The sequence below is a fragment of the Protopterus annectens genome, chromosome 2.part1 (genome assembly GCF_019279795.1).
Source record: "Protopterus annectens isolate FY-2018-M chromosome 2.part1, PAN1.0, whole genome shotgun sequence".
Taxonomy (NCBI): Eukaryota; Metazoa; Chordata; order Ceratodontiformes; family Protopteridae; genus Protopterus; species Protopterus annectens.
Window position 1 is genome coordinate 1,037,364,350 of NC_056729.1, and position 14,271 is coordinate 1,037,378,620.

Genomic DNA, 14,271 nt, shown 5'->3' on the forward strand with positions numbered 1-14,271 from the left:
TTTCCTCCTATTGTTCCTTTAAAATTCATTGGAGTTTTTTCTTTGGCTATTTAGTCAAAGCAGCAGAAACTGGTCAGCACTGGCCAGTGAGGTTATTGTGCAGTGAGTACTGTTCACAATCAAGTGCAGCATGCACATTATTTGAAATGAGAAAAATTACGGTTGAGGATACAAGATGAAATGTCATGCCAGCCAAGTGACCACACTGCTATCAAATCTTCAGCCTTGTAATCATCAGATCACCATACTATTATGCAGAAACTTCAAACAGTAAATGCATGCAAGCCTGCTCCAAAAATGGGGATAATCCCACTGAGAAAACATGACCCCTTTTGTAATACCAAAGCAGTAAGGTGCCACAGAGCTGCTTTGCCACTAAAAGTGAAAGCACTGTTGTATGTAGAGCTAAAGTACTTTGTGTATTAAAAAGATACTGAGCCCAGGGTGTAAATTTGAATTACATACACTGTGGTACAACTTCACATCTGGTGAGCAGTTTGCAAATAATTAGAGAGTAAAACAGAGAATATGAAATAGATATGCCACATAAACCAGGTCACGATGATACAATGCAAAAGGAAAACTGCTGTACAAATGCTACGTCACAAACCTGCATCCTACTTGTAGACAGTATTAACGTGCAACAAATGATAGGTAAACTGTTTTTCTCAACACAAAATGTTATTGTGCCAGAGCACGGTGGACGGACATAATCTAAGGTCAAATAAGTGGCACTACAATACTGAAAACATACAGTAGGTACTAGAGCTGTACACACAGCCAGACCATTGTGCAGACAGAATGCATGGCAGAGTTTAATCGGCATAACATATCAGGAGCCTCTTGCCTGATACAGGAATAACAGCCACTCTCTACCAATCTGTGAGATATGCACCACATACCTGACCCCTTTCAGGACACAAAGGATGGCACATCCCAACAGAAACTAAGATTTCCACAGCTCTCTACTTCCAGACATCTGCAACATTTCAGTTTTGTACCAGAAAGGGTCTATATTATGTAGTCGAAGGCACTAAATCTCGACTACCTTTTAATCGACACATATGTGGCGAATGTCCACTTGAGCGAATGGCCACAGCATCGATTTCTTTCCAAGGGAAAGAAATCGGTTGGCCGTTGTTTTAAATCTGCCCTTTTCCCCACTGTAGTGTGATCTCGTAGTTAGTATATTTAGTTGGGGGGGTGAAGCCCCGCCACTTCATAGTGTTTGTTATTTTGTGTCATGTGTAGTTGGCCTACCAATTTCTTTCCATTGGAAAGAAATCAATGATGTGGCAGTTCTCTAGTCGACGTTCGACACATACGTATCAATGAAAGGGTAGTCGACATTTAGTACTTTTGGCTACATAAAATAGACCCTACCAGAAACACTGTAGGCATCTTGTATATATGATATGGTTTTCATAACCCAAAGTAATGATGCACCTCCTCATAGATATTTTCAGACAGCAGTTATGTTGACAGTTCATCATGCAACAGTCTGCATCTACAGCACCTGCATTGCCATTAAGGCATCACCAGGGTTCAGGATACAGTATTGTAGCACAGATCAACAAAAAGTACTATCACTACTATCACTTTATCAAGTATTTGCTAGAATCATCATGAATCCCTGTCTCGGACACTCTGGTAATGAGTACAATACTTGTATATGGTAACATAGGGAACTGTGCACTGTGTTCACCCAGGGAATGCTATAACAGGGATATTTCATTACTGATAACAGATAAAGCACCCACATCAGTGTTGCCAGCTGCAAACAAAGGAAGAAACACAGAAAAATAAGCAACACAGGGGGAAAGATGTGCTATAAAAGGGGCATCAGAACAAAGTATGGAAGGATATATACTGGAAAAGTTTGTAATGTATGTAAGTTTTTATAACACAGGCAGGCTGCCACTTACCTTTTGCAGTCAAGAATGGCAACCTCAGTCCACTACTACCAAACTGTGACCAAGGACAGTTAGATGGGCAGAAGTGGAGAGACTGACTTTCACAATGAGTGTTTCAGGTAAATTTATAGAGATAACGATTATGTGTCCACAAGCTGCTTTTCAGCAGCACTCAAATGACCAAATCCAGCTGAAAGAATAAGTGATTAACAAAATATTGTTTCACAAGCCTCCTCACAGCCTACATAAAAGGGGCAGGCACTCTTCAAATAGCTTGAAGGTCTGTGTACCTCATGACAAGTTAAAAAATTTTAGTGACTGCTCATTCGGCTAATCAGGCCCAGTTGTTCATATGTCACTGAAAAGAAACATGGAGATCTAAAAAATTTCCATATACCTATGAAGAACTTATACTGTAGCCCCTGCAAGGGCAGCAGAATATTCCTTCCCTGTTCCAAGCTGCACAATATGATGATGTACACATTAAAGGTAAGAGGGCACCTGGTGTACCTAATGTCCCAGTCCAGTGGAATTACAGTGACAGTATGAATGAGATATAACAGAATGCTCCAACAACAGTACAACTAGTTCAATAAGTAAGTAATGCATGTTAATGTTGTAGCATACAATGTAAAGAATGTATGTACATAGTGCAGTGGGTAGAAGTGTGCTGTGTATTTAAAACATTTACAACCACAATGTAGGACTCCTGAAGAGCATACACTAAAGCATACAGAAAACTTTTATAGCATGGGGAACCCTTCATCTTGGCAGAAGATGATCATGCATACTGAGCAATTTGTACATACTGCATGCTTTACATCAGATAAAACATGTGCACTAAGGAAATACGCATAGCTACAGAATATTATCATGCATACAACACACAGGCACATATACAGAAGAGTGCAAAAGAATCGGTGAAATATGCATGGCTACAGAATATTATCATGATTGCAATGCATAGACACACATAAAAAAGAGGACAAAAGCATCAGATGGTGAAATATGTACAACTACAAAATATTATCATGTGTACAATACATACACACACATACAAAAGGGGCATTAAGCATTAGATGGTAAAGTATTGCTGGTGTTAACAAATGTGATGGACTACAGCTGCCTGCATCTCTCAGAAGCTTGTGCATATATGGCCATGCTAGAGAACAAGCTGTGCTATGACTTAAGCCATGGTGTTTAGGTTGGGAACCAGTACTGAAGCATGAGAATAAGTGGTCTGACCATTGCTCACACACTGATTCTTCTGGGGGCTCAAGACACTTATACAGTTATAATACAAAAAAACATTCATGGGCACTTTTACATTTCTCTACACAATGAGGACCACTCATACCACATGCAAGCTGTGCCATACTCATGATATCCTCAAAAGACTGGTAAGAGTGGTTAACCTGATAGACACAGTGTACTTTATCATGGTATGCCCCTCAGTCAGTTCTTATAGCAGGACCCTATTTGTACTTATGGCAAGTAAAAGACCAACAGGTTAGTCAGTGCTGGTCACCTGTACTGCACTGCAACTATTTCTGCACTGAAGGGACACACTACTGGTACAAGGTATATGCTATACAGTCAGAATACCTTGAATTACTATGTACCTTGCACAACAACATACATGTAAATGCATCACAGAGATATCTGTGATACACTGTTTAACTTCTTGAGATCACAGTAGAATCATCATCATCTTCAGTATATACAACTGCAACTTTCGGCTGTCCAAACTACACCCCTTCCCAAACGGTACTTCCCTACTGCTGAGGTCATCAGCTCTTCATAGGGCACTGTCCTACTGCTATGGCCAAGCAGTAAATGACATGAGTGCTACTTGGCAGACTGCACACATCAGCATCAATCGTTGCATACAGTGGGAGACCAGTAATGTGTTTACTATGACTGGATGATGCACATTCCTCCTAAATGACCTCACAGGATGTTAATAACTGCCAAGACCAGTGTACTGCCCTCCTACCACACTCTGCTAAGTGCCTGACAGTGCATGGTGCAGTCTGTATCAGAGTTTTATGGAACAGCAACTTCTGGAGATTTTATTTATTTATTTTTATTTTATTTTACATTTGTTGACCAGGAGAATCCGACTGGATAATTGTCCATTTTCAGCGGAGGCCCGGGGAGAAAAGCTCCAGAGTTTGTAAATATACAAAGGCAAATAAACACATACAGAGTCATTTCACATATACAGAGACAAAGTACAATTCATAACATTTTAGAAGTACAAAGAGAGAAAAAAAAGTTTTGGCTGCACATTTTAGAGGTACTTAGGCAAAAAATATTGTAGCTGCAAATTGTAGTAACAGGACATGTTAGTTGTATGACCAGTAATTTTATTTATTTTTTATTTTATTTAACATTTGTTGACTGGGAAAGTCTGACTAGGTTCCACAGATCCTGTTTTCAGCGGAGGCCCGGGGAGAAATGCTTGAATTTACTTGAATTTTTGAGAGTATGGATAATATTCCCATAGAGTTAGCAAGAATATAGGAGAACTGCTAGTAGATGAGGTTTGTCTATTGAGAGTAGCAGTACCTGCAGTAAATTAGTATGTGGAGGTTGATGGAAAAGTCCTGAGGGAAAAGCAGGTGTAGAGGGTCAACCTGGGGGAAGGCATGGGCATTGCCTATTGGTAAGTAGGTGTTCCTTTAGTAGTTGTTTAAACTTAATGACAGAATGTGCTGAGGTAATATCAGGGGGCAGCGAGTTCCAGATTCTGCCTATGTAGTTAGGAAATAGGGAGTCTCCTGCTGAGTTGTTGGATCTGGTGATTTTGATTAAGGTCCTGTCACTAGAGCATAGTTGTCTTGGTTTTCATGTGTTTTAAGTAAATTAGATAATGTTGGTATTTTGTCTGGATATAATAGGAGTTTTTTAGCGAAACCGAGTTGGTGGAATGTAATGAGATTTTGAAGTTCAAGCCATTTTAGTTGGTATAGTGAATGGCAATGATGGGAACATTAGGGAGCATTTGTGGCAAATCTGGGAATTTGATTGTAACGTGTCTAGTTTTGTAATTTCTGTTTTGGATAGGTTGGTGAAGATGGGGGCAGCATATAGAAGTGTGGATAGTAGCAGAGTTTGAGTCATGGTAATTTTAGTCTGTTGATTTAGGTATGTTTTATTTTTGTATAGACTGCCTAGTTTTCTGTGTATGTTTTTAATGGTTTGATTTATGTGCAGGTCAAACTTCAGGTTGTTGTCAATTGTAACACCCAGTAGTTTTGTGTGGGAGTCTGGGGAGATAATGGTACCATCACTAGATGTAATACTAAAAGAATCAGTGTCTAAGTTGGATTTATTTGCTTTGAAGATTACTAGTTTGGTCTTTTTTGGGTTCAGTAACAAGTTTTTACTGAGAAACCAAACTTCAGTGGTTTTGAAGACTTGTTGGGTAGTGGAAATGAGTGTGAGGGGGTTGGTGGCTGAGCAGACTAATGTTTCCAGCATATTGTATGACAATTGCATCTTGGGTGATCTTATTCAGATCATTGATGAATATGGAAAATAATAGAGGGCTTAAAATTGATCCTTGTGGGACTCCAGTTGTAATAGGGAGCAGTGTGGATAGTCTGTTACCTGTGTAGAGCCCAGTACTGAAGAAATTAAAGTTATGTACTCACCATAACTATGCATCTGTGTTGCCCATTTTCATTTTTCCTCAACTATTGGGGTATTCTAACTTGGCCACATTTTCTAGAATCTCAGATCCAATTCTCGAGCTCTTCCATCTACCCATAATGTCCCAGTCAACCTGCTATATCACAGAATGAGTTTGCTGCTTTGTAAGACATAGGAATAACTAACCCTAGTTTATGACAAAGTAAGAGTAGTGGTAGCAGAACAGGGGCTCAAACCTGGAAGAGAAGTTCCATAATAATCATAAGGTCACCCCCAGGAGACAACAGGAAGGAGGATGGAGGGTGGGGACATCAGGAAGAATGAAAATAGACAACACAGATGCATAGTTATGGTGAGTATATAACTTTCGTACCTAATGCTGTCCTTTCTATTTATTCCTCAATGATGCATAGTATAGTGAGTATATAACTTTAATATCTAATGCTGTCCTTTCTAGTCATTCCTCAACTATTGGAACAGAGTCCCCAGTTATGTGGACCTTGGGGGGGGGGCTTATTCTGGAGTACTGCAGAAGCAAAGACAGCCCTGCTCCTGGAAGACAAATCCAATCTGTAATGATCAATAAAAGTATGAAAATTAGACCAGGTACCTGCAGCACAAATGTCGTCAATAGAAGTTCTAGACTAAAAAGTTGAAGAAGTAGCCATGGACCTGGTAGAGTGTGCTTTAGCAAGCCTAGGTAGGGACTGGCCTTGCTGATTGCAAACAAAAGAAATGCAATCAGTAAGCCATTTGGCTGGGGTAATTTTACAAACTGGACAGCCTAATTTGTTAGGGAAGAAGGAGAAAAATGATTGCTCTGAATTCCTGAAATCATTCTATGAAGATAAAAACTCAGTTGCCTATGTACATCCAAAAAATGGAGCAAGTCCTCTCTGTTGTTAGCAAAGTTGGGAAAAAAAACAGGCAAATTGATGGTTTGATTAATATTTGTTTCAGAGGCTACTTTAGGCAAAAAAGATGGATTGGTCTGTAAAGTAACCCTGTCTTTGTGAAAAATAAGATAAGGGGATTTAGAAGAGAGAGCCTGGAGTTCAGAAACTCTGCTTGCAGAAGTAATGGCTACCAAAAAGGCAGTTTTCCATGATAAAAAGTTTAAATCAGATTTAGCTGATGGTTCAAAGGGTTTCTGAGTTAACCCCTGCAGCACAACTATCAAATCCTGGTAGTGGTGGTGGTGGTGGGGGGGTGTCCTTCACTGGAGGCCTAAACAAGAAAGTATCTTTGAGAAAAGCCTTGCACAATTCTGAAGAACCTAATGAGGAAACATTTTCTTCTCAGTGAAAATTAAATATGGCTGCCAATTGCACTTTGATATTAGAGATAATGGCTCCTTTTTGAAAAATAGATGCTAAAAACGGACAGCAGAACTAGAACCAGTGAAGAAGTCCAAATCTCTCTGTAGAGCCCAAATAGAGAACGTGTTCCATTTACTTTTGAAGATCTTCCATGTAGAGGCCTTGTAGGAAGAAGAAGTATCTGTTGGACTGGGGAGTAAAGCCTGGGCTGTCTAACTATCAGTAGAGTTGGAGAAACCATGCAGTCAGTTTGAGGTCTGGAATGTCTGGATGATCTATTTGTGTGGAATGACAGTGCTGGTCTGGACTGGGGGGAAAATGAAGGTGAGACAAGAGGAAGGGAAACCACACTTGACAAGGCCAAAAGGGGGCAATAAGGATAATCGTGCTCTTCAACCGAAGTGCCTTCTGTAAGAATTTGGGAATTAGAGGTATCAGGAGAGTAACATCATGTAGACTGGCTGGCCAAACATGGACTAGAACATCTCTCAGTGGCTCCATCAGAGGAAGGATTAGGGCAAAGACCCTTATGAACTTGTTGTCGTGGGAAGATGCAAAGAGGTCTCAGCAAGGTTGGCCCCAATGATGGAAAATCCTCTCCCTCACTGACTGAATGACAGAACACTCATAATGCATCAAAATGTACCTGCTGAGTTTGTCCGCTAGCACTCTGGATTTCCCCAGTATGTGCATTTCCATAAGAAAGTGGTTGGAGGAGATAGCCCACTGCCACATTCTCATTGCCTCTCAACAAAGGGGATAAGATCAGGTCCCCATGTTTGTTGATGTAACAAATGACACACATGCTGTTGATTTGTATCATAACTGTCCCAAGAGGAAGTTTGTCCTGGAAGGCCTGCAACACTAGGAAGACCATTCTCATCTCTAGGACACTGATGTGCGAATTGGCTTCCTCTGTGGACAGTGTGCCTTGTATGTCTCATGAAATGCCACCCCACCCCAATTGGGAGGCGTCCATGGTTACCGTGGCTACTGGTGACGGAAGTACAAGAGGCCAACCTTGGGAATGAGTTTGACTGGAAAGGACACGAGATGGTGAAGAAAGTACAGTTGTGTACACTTACCATAAATGTAGATGTTCGAGTGTATTCACTGTTGCAGTCATTACATTTGGGTAATCCTGCTGGCAGGTTGCCCTCAGTTGGCCTGAATTCTAAAGTCCTGGGTCCTGCATTGGCTGCTGTCACCCCTTCCCTGACGTCAGGGCGTCAGGGGTATAAAAGAAGCAGCCGACACCATTTTCTTTAGTTTTTCTTGCCCCAGATGTCAGGTGCCCCTTAAAAGGGTAGCCAAAATTTATATATATAAAAATACATGCACCAATATAAACTTTACCTTCATCTACAAGCAAATACACCACATAGGTTGTATAAATCAGGGAAGGGAAGATAGGTTCCATCAGAAGAAATGGGGATGGCGGGTGGGTTACCTGGACTGCAACAGTGAATACACTCGAACATCTACATTTATGGTAAGTGTACACAACTGTACTATGTTCTTCGTGTTTCACTGTTGCAGTCATTACATTTGGGTAGAGTCCCAAAGCTATGGTTGGGAGGCTGAAGCTAAACAGCATTAGGAGCGTCTATGAGGCCCTGCAGAACTGCAGTGGCAAAGCCTGCCCTGGATTTAGAGTAGAGTGGCAGATGATAGTGCTTTGTAAAGGTGTGCACTGAACTCCAAGTAGCAGCCTCTAAAATGTCCTTGGTTGGTACTCCCCTGAGAAAGGCTGCTGAAGTGGCTGCAGCTCTGGTTGAATGTGGCCTAATGCCCTTAGGCACTGGCTTGTCATGGTGTAAGTAGCAGAAACGAATGCAGTGGCCTATCCAATTTGAAACAGTCTGCTTTGAGATAGCCTTTCCTTGTGATCCTGCAGCATATGCCACTAGTAATTGCTCTGTCTTTCTGAAAACTTTGGCTCTGTCCAAGTAGAATCTAAGCTGTCTGTGTACGTCCAAAGAATGCAGAATTATCTCCCCCTTGTTCTGTGGATTTGGATAAAAAGTTGGCAGATGAATAGTTTGGTTAAGAGCCACACTGGACTCCACCTTAGGCATAAATGTTGGGTTTGTCCTCAGAGAGACCCTGTCTGGATAAAAAATGATAAAGGGTTCCACAGCCATGAGTGCCTGTAGCTCTGAAACTCGTCTTGCAGAAGTTATTGCTAGGTGCAGAGCTATTTTCCAAGATAAAAACTTTATATCAGCAGTAGCAGCTGGCTCAAAAGGAGGCAGGGTGAGTTTTTCCAAGACATAGTTGAGGTCCCATGCAGGCATTGGTGATCTCCTTGGAGGCCTTACATTTTTGGCTTCTCTGAGGTACTGCTTTAATATGGGATGAGAAAAGATTGGTGGCTCTGTATTGTAATGAGCTAAAATGGCAGAGGCATGAATTTTAATAGATGAAAAAGATAGGCCTTTTGTCCAGCATCTCAGTTAAGTATTGCAAAATCTGAGGAATATTTGGCACAAGCTGTATCAATTCCTTGGCCTGGTACCAAGCACAAAATCTCTTCCATTTTCCAGCATATGATTTTCTAGTACTAGGCCTTCTGGCTTCTAAAATGACATCCATCACAGCTTTACTGAGAGGTGTGTTTTGTATGAATACATTATCCGCCATGCTGCTAGGTTTAAAGTCCTGAGTTGGCTGTGCAGGATCTGATTGTTTTGCTGGGACAGTAGATGAGCTATTTGAGGTAAGGTCCAAGCTGGGCATTGAGACAAGTTCCTTAGGACTGGATATCAGTACTGGTGGGGCCAGTCTGGGGCAATCAGTATCATCTTTGGCTTCTCCTGTCTGACCTTTAGGAGTACCTTGGGGACAAGAGGCAGTGGAGAAAGGCATATACTGATAGGTTTTTCCAGCTGAAAGCTAGGGCGTCCACTTTCCATGCTTGTCTGTGATAAGTCCTTGTGCAGAATCATTTTAGTTGGTAGCTGTGAGGGGAGGCAAATAGATCTATGTCCGGGCATCCCCATTTCCTTGTTATCATGCTGAAGACTTGTGGATCCAGCTGCCACTCGTGGGGATCCATGAGGTTTCTGCTTAGTTTGTCTGCCAGAGTATTTTTCCTTCCTGGCAGGAATTGTGCCTGCAGATGTACTTGGTAAGTCAATGCTGTGTCCCACAAAGTCATGGCTAGTCTGCAAAGGGGGTAAGAATGTGTACCCCCCTGCTTGTTTATATTCCACATGACTGTGGTGTTGTCTGTCTTTATCAGTAGTTGTCCCGGATGAAGTAGGTCCTTGAAGGCTGTCCGGGCATTTTGAACAACTAGCATCTCTTTTTGATTGATATGTAGATGCATTTGGTTTGAGGACCATGTGCCCTGAATGCATCTTCCTGCCATGTGGGCCCCCCAGGCATAATCTGATAAATCCATTGTTAGTGTCTGCCTGGCTGGGGGTAATGTGAATGGCTGTCCCTTGTTTTGGTGACAAGCCTTTGCCCACCATCGGAACTCCTGTTGCAGGCAGGGAATGAGAGTAATCATTGTTTCCAGGCTGTGGCAATGTTGAGTCCAAACACTTTGTAGGTACCATTGAAGTTTCCTCATATGCAGTCTTGCATATGGAATTAGAAGGATGCAGGATGCCATGAAGCCCAAAGCCTGAAGAATGTTTCTTGCAGATAACTGGGCCTTTGTTGCCAACATTTTGAAATATGTAGTCAGTTGCCTTTGTTTGTCTGGCGTGAGATAAGCCATCTGGGCAGTTGTATTTAAGTTTGCACCCAGGAATATTATCTCTTGAGAGGGTACTAATTTTGATTTCTTTTCATTGACTGTGTACCCTAGGCATGTTAGAAGTCTTTTCACAAATGCCAGATGCTGTAGAAGAATATCCTTGTTCTCTGCTTGAATTAGACAGTCATCCAAATAAGGATATATTTGTATTCCGCTTTGTCTGCAGAATGCAATTACTGGTGCCAGGCACTTTGTAAAGACCATAGGCACAGTAGATAAGCCAAAGGGCAGTGCAGAGAATTGGTAATGCATTGAGCCAGCCTTGAATCTGAGGTATCTTCTGCATAACTGTCTGATTGGGCCATGCAGGTATGCCTCTTTTAGGTCTAGAGTCACAAGCCAAGTGTTCTTGCCCAGCATGGGTAGAAGCTGCTGCAAAGTCAACATCTTGAATTTTGGTATGTCCAGGAATGTGTTAAGAATAGATAGGTCCAGTATTGGTCTCCAGGCCTTGTCCTTTTATGGGTACCAAGAACAGTCTTGAGTAAAATCCTTGTCCCTGCTCTTGCTCTGGTACTTGCTGAATGGCCCCCAGGGCCATGATGGATGAGACTTATTTTTGTGCCTCTGCTCATTGATTTTTTTGGCAGATCTGGCCAGCCGTTTGTCTTTGGCAGGGTATGGAAATGGAACTTGTAGCCTTGTGACATGATATTTAGAACCCACTTGTCCTGGGTTATAATGTGGCAATTTTGAGAAAAAAATGCTTATTTTCCCCCTAAGGGTGCTGCCAGGAGATAAGTGCTTGGTGCAGGCAGGGGGAAGTCATTGGGACTGTTTCCTGTATGGTTGTGATTTGTCTTCTCCAACTTTGGAAGTAGAAGCACCCCATTGCTTTGACCTGTATGAACCTTGCACCTGGAATCTGCCTCTAGGGCATCTGGATCTTCCCCTTTGAGGTCTGTCTGACACAGGAAAGGACCAATTCTTTGCAGGCCAGTGTCTACTAAACCTAGGTGGCTGTACTTGTAAAAAATCTTTGACAGTTTGCATAGATTTAGCTTTGTCCTCCATTTTCTTTAACACCTCTTCTGCCTTAACACCAAACAAAGTTTCATGCTATAAAGGTGCATCTAATAATTTAACTTTGACATGATCAGGCAGATTTTATTCCTTTAACCAAGCGTGCCTCCTAATTACAGAACCCGTAACTGTGGCCCTGCAGGAGGCCTCCAAAGAATCAAAAACACATTGCAAAGTATGATTTCCAACTTGTTCAGCTGCATGCAATAAATCCTGCATTTCCTTGTTTTCTGCACATTCAGAGTTTAATAACATTTTCTGTTTAAGCAATGCCGTAACATGTTGCTGATATTTGAGCATATGAAACTGACAGTATAAGGCCCTTATAGCCAAGGTGGCAGATGTGTAAACCTTTTTTCCCCATCTATTCAGTGCCCTAGAATCTCTGTCAGAGGGAGTAGGGTTTTTTTGCAGTGGAAGCCTTAACTCCTTTGGGACCCTGTGAAATAGTTTCTAGGTCTGCAGCAGGGTTTATAAAAAAGAATTTATGAGAGTCAGGAACCCTGTAATATCTGTCAGGCTTAACAGGAGCTTGAGGTAAGGAGTCAATGGTAAGACTAGACTCTGAAAACATCATCTACAATGTCTAACACAGATGGAATGGCCAGTGGCCTGTGTTGAGGTAGTAAAAGGAAATCCCTGAGCCTCTTTTTAGATTCTGAAAAATCTTGGCTCTCCCAGTGGAAATGCTCCCTCATGGTATGCAAGGTTTCCCCAAAAGAATAGTCCTCTGGAGGTGAAGCTGAAGGTATAGATTCTTCAGCATCAGAATCCTCATAGGGGGGAAGAGAATATTCCTGATCAGAAGAGGAATCAGAAGAAATAGAAACCTGATCTGAAGATTCATAGTCAGTCTCATCATGAGGGGGATGGGAACCCTTGATCAAGGTAATCAAGTCTTCAGCCATTTTGAGCATCTGTTTTTTGGGCATAGAGGCCTGTCCATGTGGCTCTTGAGTTTGTTTCTTTGCTTTAGAAGGCGTTTTAGCCTTTACCTTTGAAGCTGAAGTCGGTTTAATGTATAGATGTTTAGGTCTGAATACACCCTCAGAAGCTGGTGTCTGCTCAGCGGCTCCGGACCCATCTGAAGGAATAGTATCCGAGGCTCCAATACCTTGAGTTTCCAGCGGCATGGCCGACTCCACGTGGGAGTCGATTGCAGCCTGCGACTCTAAAGTAACGGGCGTCAGGGGCTGCGAAAGCGCCTCACTGGGAACTGGTGAACCAGCGACTGGCTTAGGAGAAGCTTCGTCATCGGTTTTGGGCTTCGGTTGTCTATCTCTCTCCTTTTCTTTGCGTTTTTTGTGAACTCCGGTAGTCGGATGGCTATCCGACAACTGGATAATTAAACTGGCGTCCAAAATAGTTTAAGGAAAAATCATACCGACACTTAATAGTGCGTTGGTTAAATCTAGCACAAAACCGAGAACCAGAAACATTGTGATCAGGGCCTAGGCAAGGAATACAGTAAGAATGAAAGTCCTTATGAGGTATTTGCTTTCCACAAGAAATACAATTATTTACTTTTTCTGACATCGGTCTGGAGCAAGAAAAAAGTTTCCCCAATGGGGTACTTAGCTTTTAATGAAGACTTTGGATCTGAAACTCGAACACGAAAATCTCAGGAGTCGGCCGACAGGCACTTGCGGACTGCTTCTGCTTCAGGCACCGCACAGCAAGAAAGACTAAAGAAAATGGTGTCGGCTGCTTCTTTTATACCCCTGATGACCTGACGTCAGGGAAGGGGCGACAGCAGCCGACGCAGGACCCAGGACTTTGGAATTCAGGTCAACTGTGGGCAACCTGCCAGCAGGATTACCCAACTGTAATGACTGCAACAGTGAAACACGAAGAACATCTGACCAATGAACAGCTAGGGTCTACTGAAGAATGTGCATACAGAAATGGGCCATAGCAACTAAGGTTATGGAGTTGCTATTGACCCTACAGCCTGAAGAATAAGTCTAGCTGGGCAGAAGGGTGAGCAATAATTTTGCTGCACCTGGCACCTGATGGTCCTTACTCAATGTGGTGAAAGAGAGGCTATATGACTGACTATCTTTAATTGAGCATCTATGAACTCCAGGCTCCGTACAGGGTGTAGATGAGATTTGCAGATGTTGACTGAGATGCCTAGATTAATATAACTGGAGAAAGTAGTCCCTGGATTTCTCTAGAAGATGCTTGGCTGGAGCAGTGAGGAGGCAGTCATCTAGATATGGAAACACCTGGAAACCTAGCAGCTTCAAGTGAGCTTCACTGCCATACATTTGGTAAACATGCTGGGAGCTGTGGTGAGATCAAAGGGCAGGGCTCTGAGCTGACAGTGACTGGCCGGTAGCTGAAAGTGTAGAAAACTCTGGGATCATCTGTTCATCTTGATGTGATAGTACGCATCCTGAAGGTCAATGGAGCACATCCAATCATCCCTGTGTAGAAACGTCAGAATGGACTGAACTGTGACAATTAGGAACTTTGACTTTTTCACAAATTGATTTAGTTTGCTTAGATCTAGAATGGGTCTCAGGTCCCCAGTTTTCTATAGGCACTAAAAAGCATCTTGGGTAAGTTCCAAATCCTTTCTGGCCTG

The 14,271-nt window shown here is 42.3% G+C and overlaps 1 protein-coding gene across 2 annotated transcripts in view; it reads right to left on the bottom strand.

Annotated features, from left to right (window-relative positions):
- The window catches only part of SORBS2 (sorbin and SH3 domain containing 2), a 3,647,154-nt gene that overhangs the window by 1,296,575 nt on the left and 2,336,308 nt on the right, over nt 1–14,271 (bottom strand). The gene's annotated exons all lie outside the window — the stretch shown is intronic.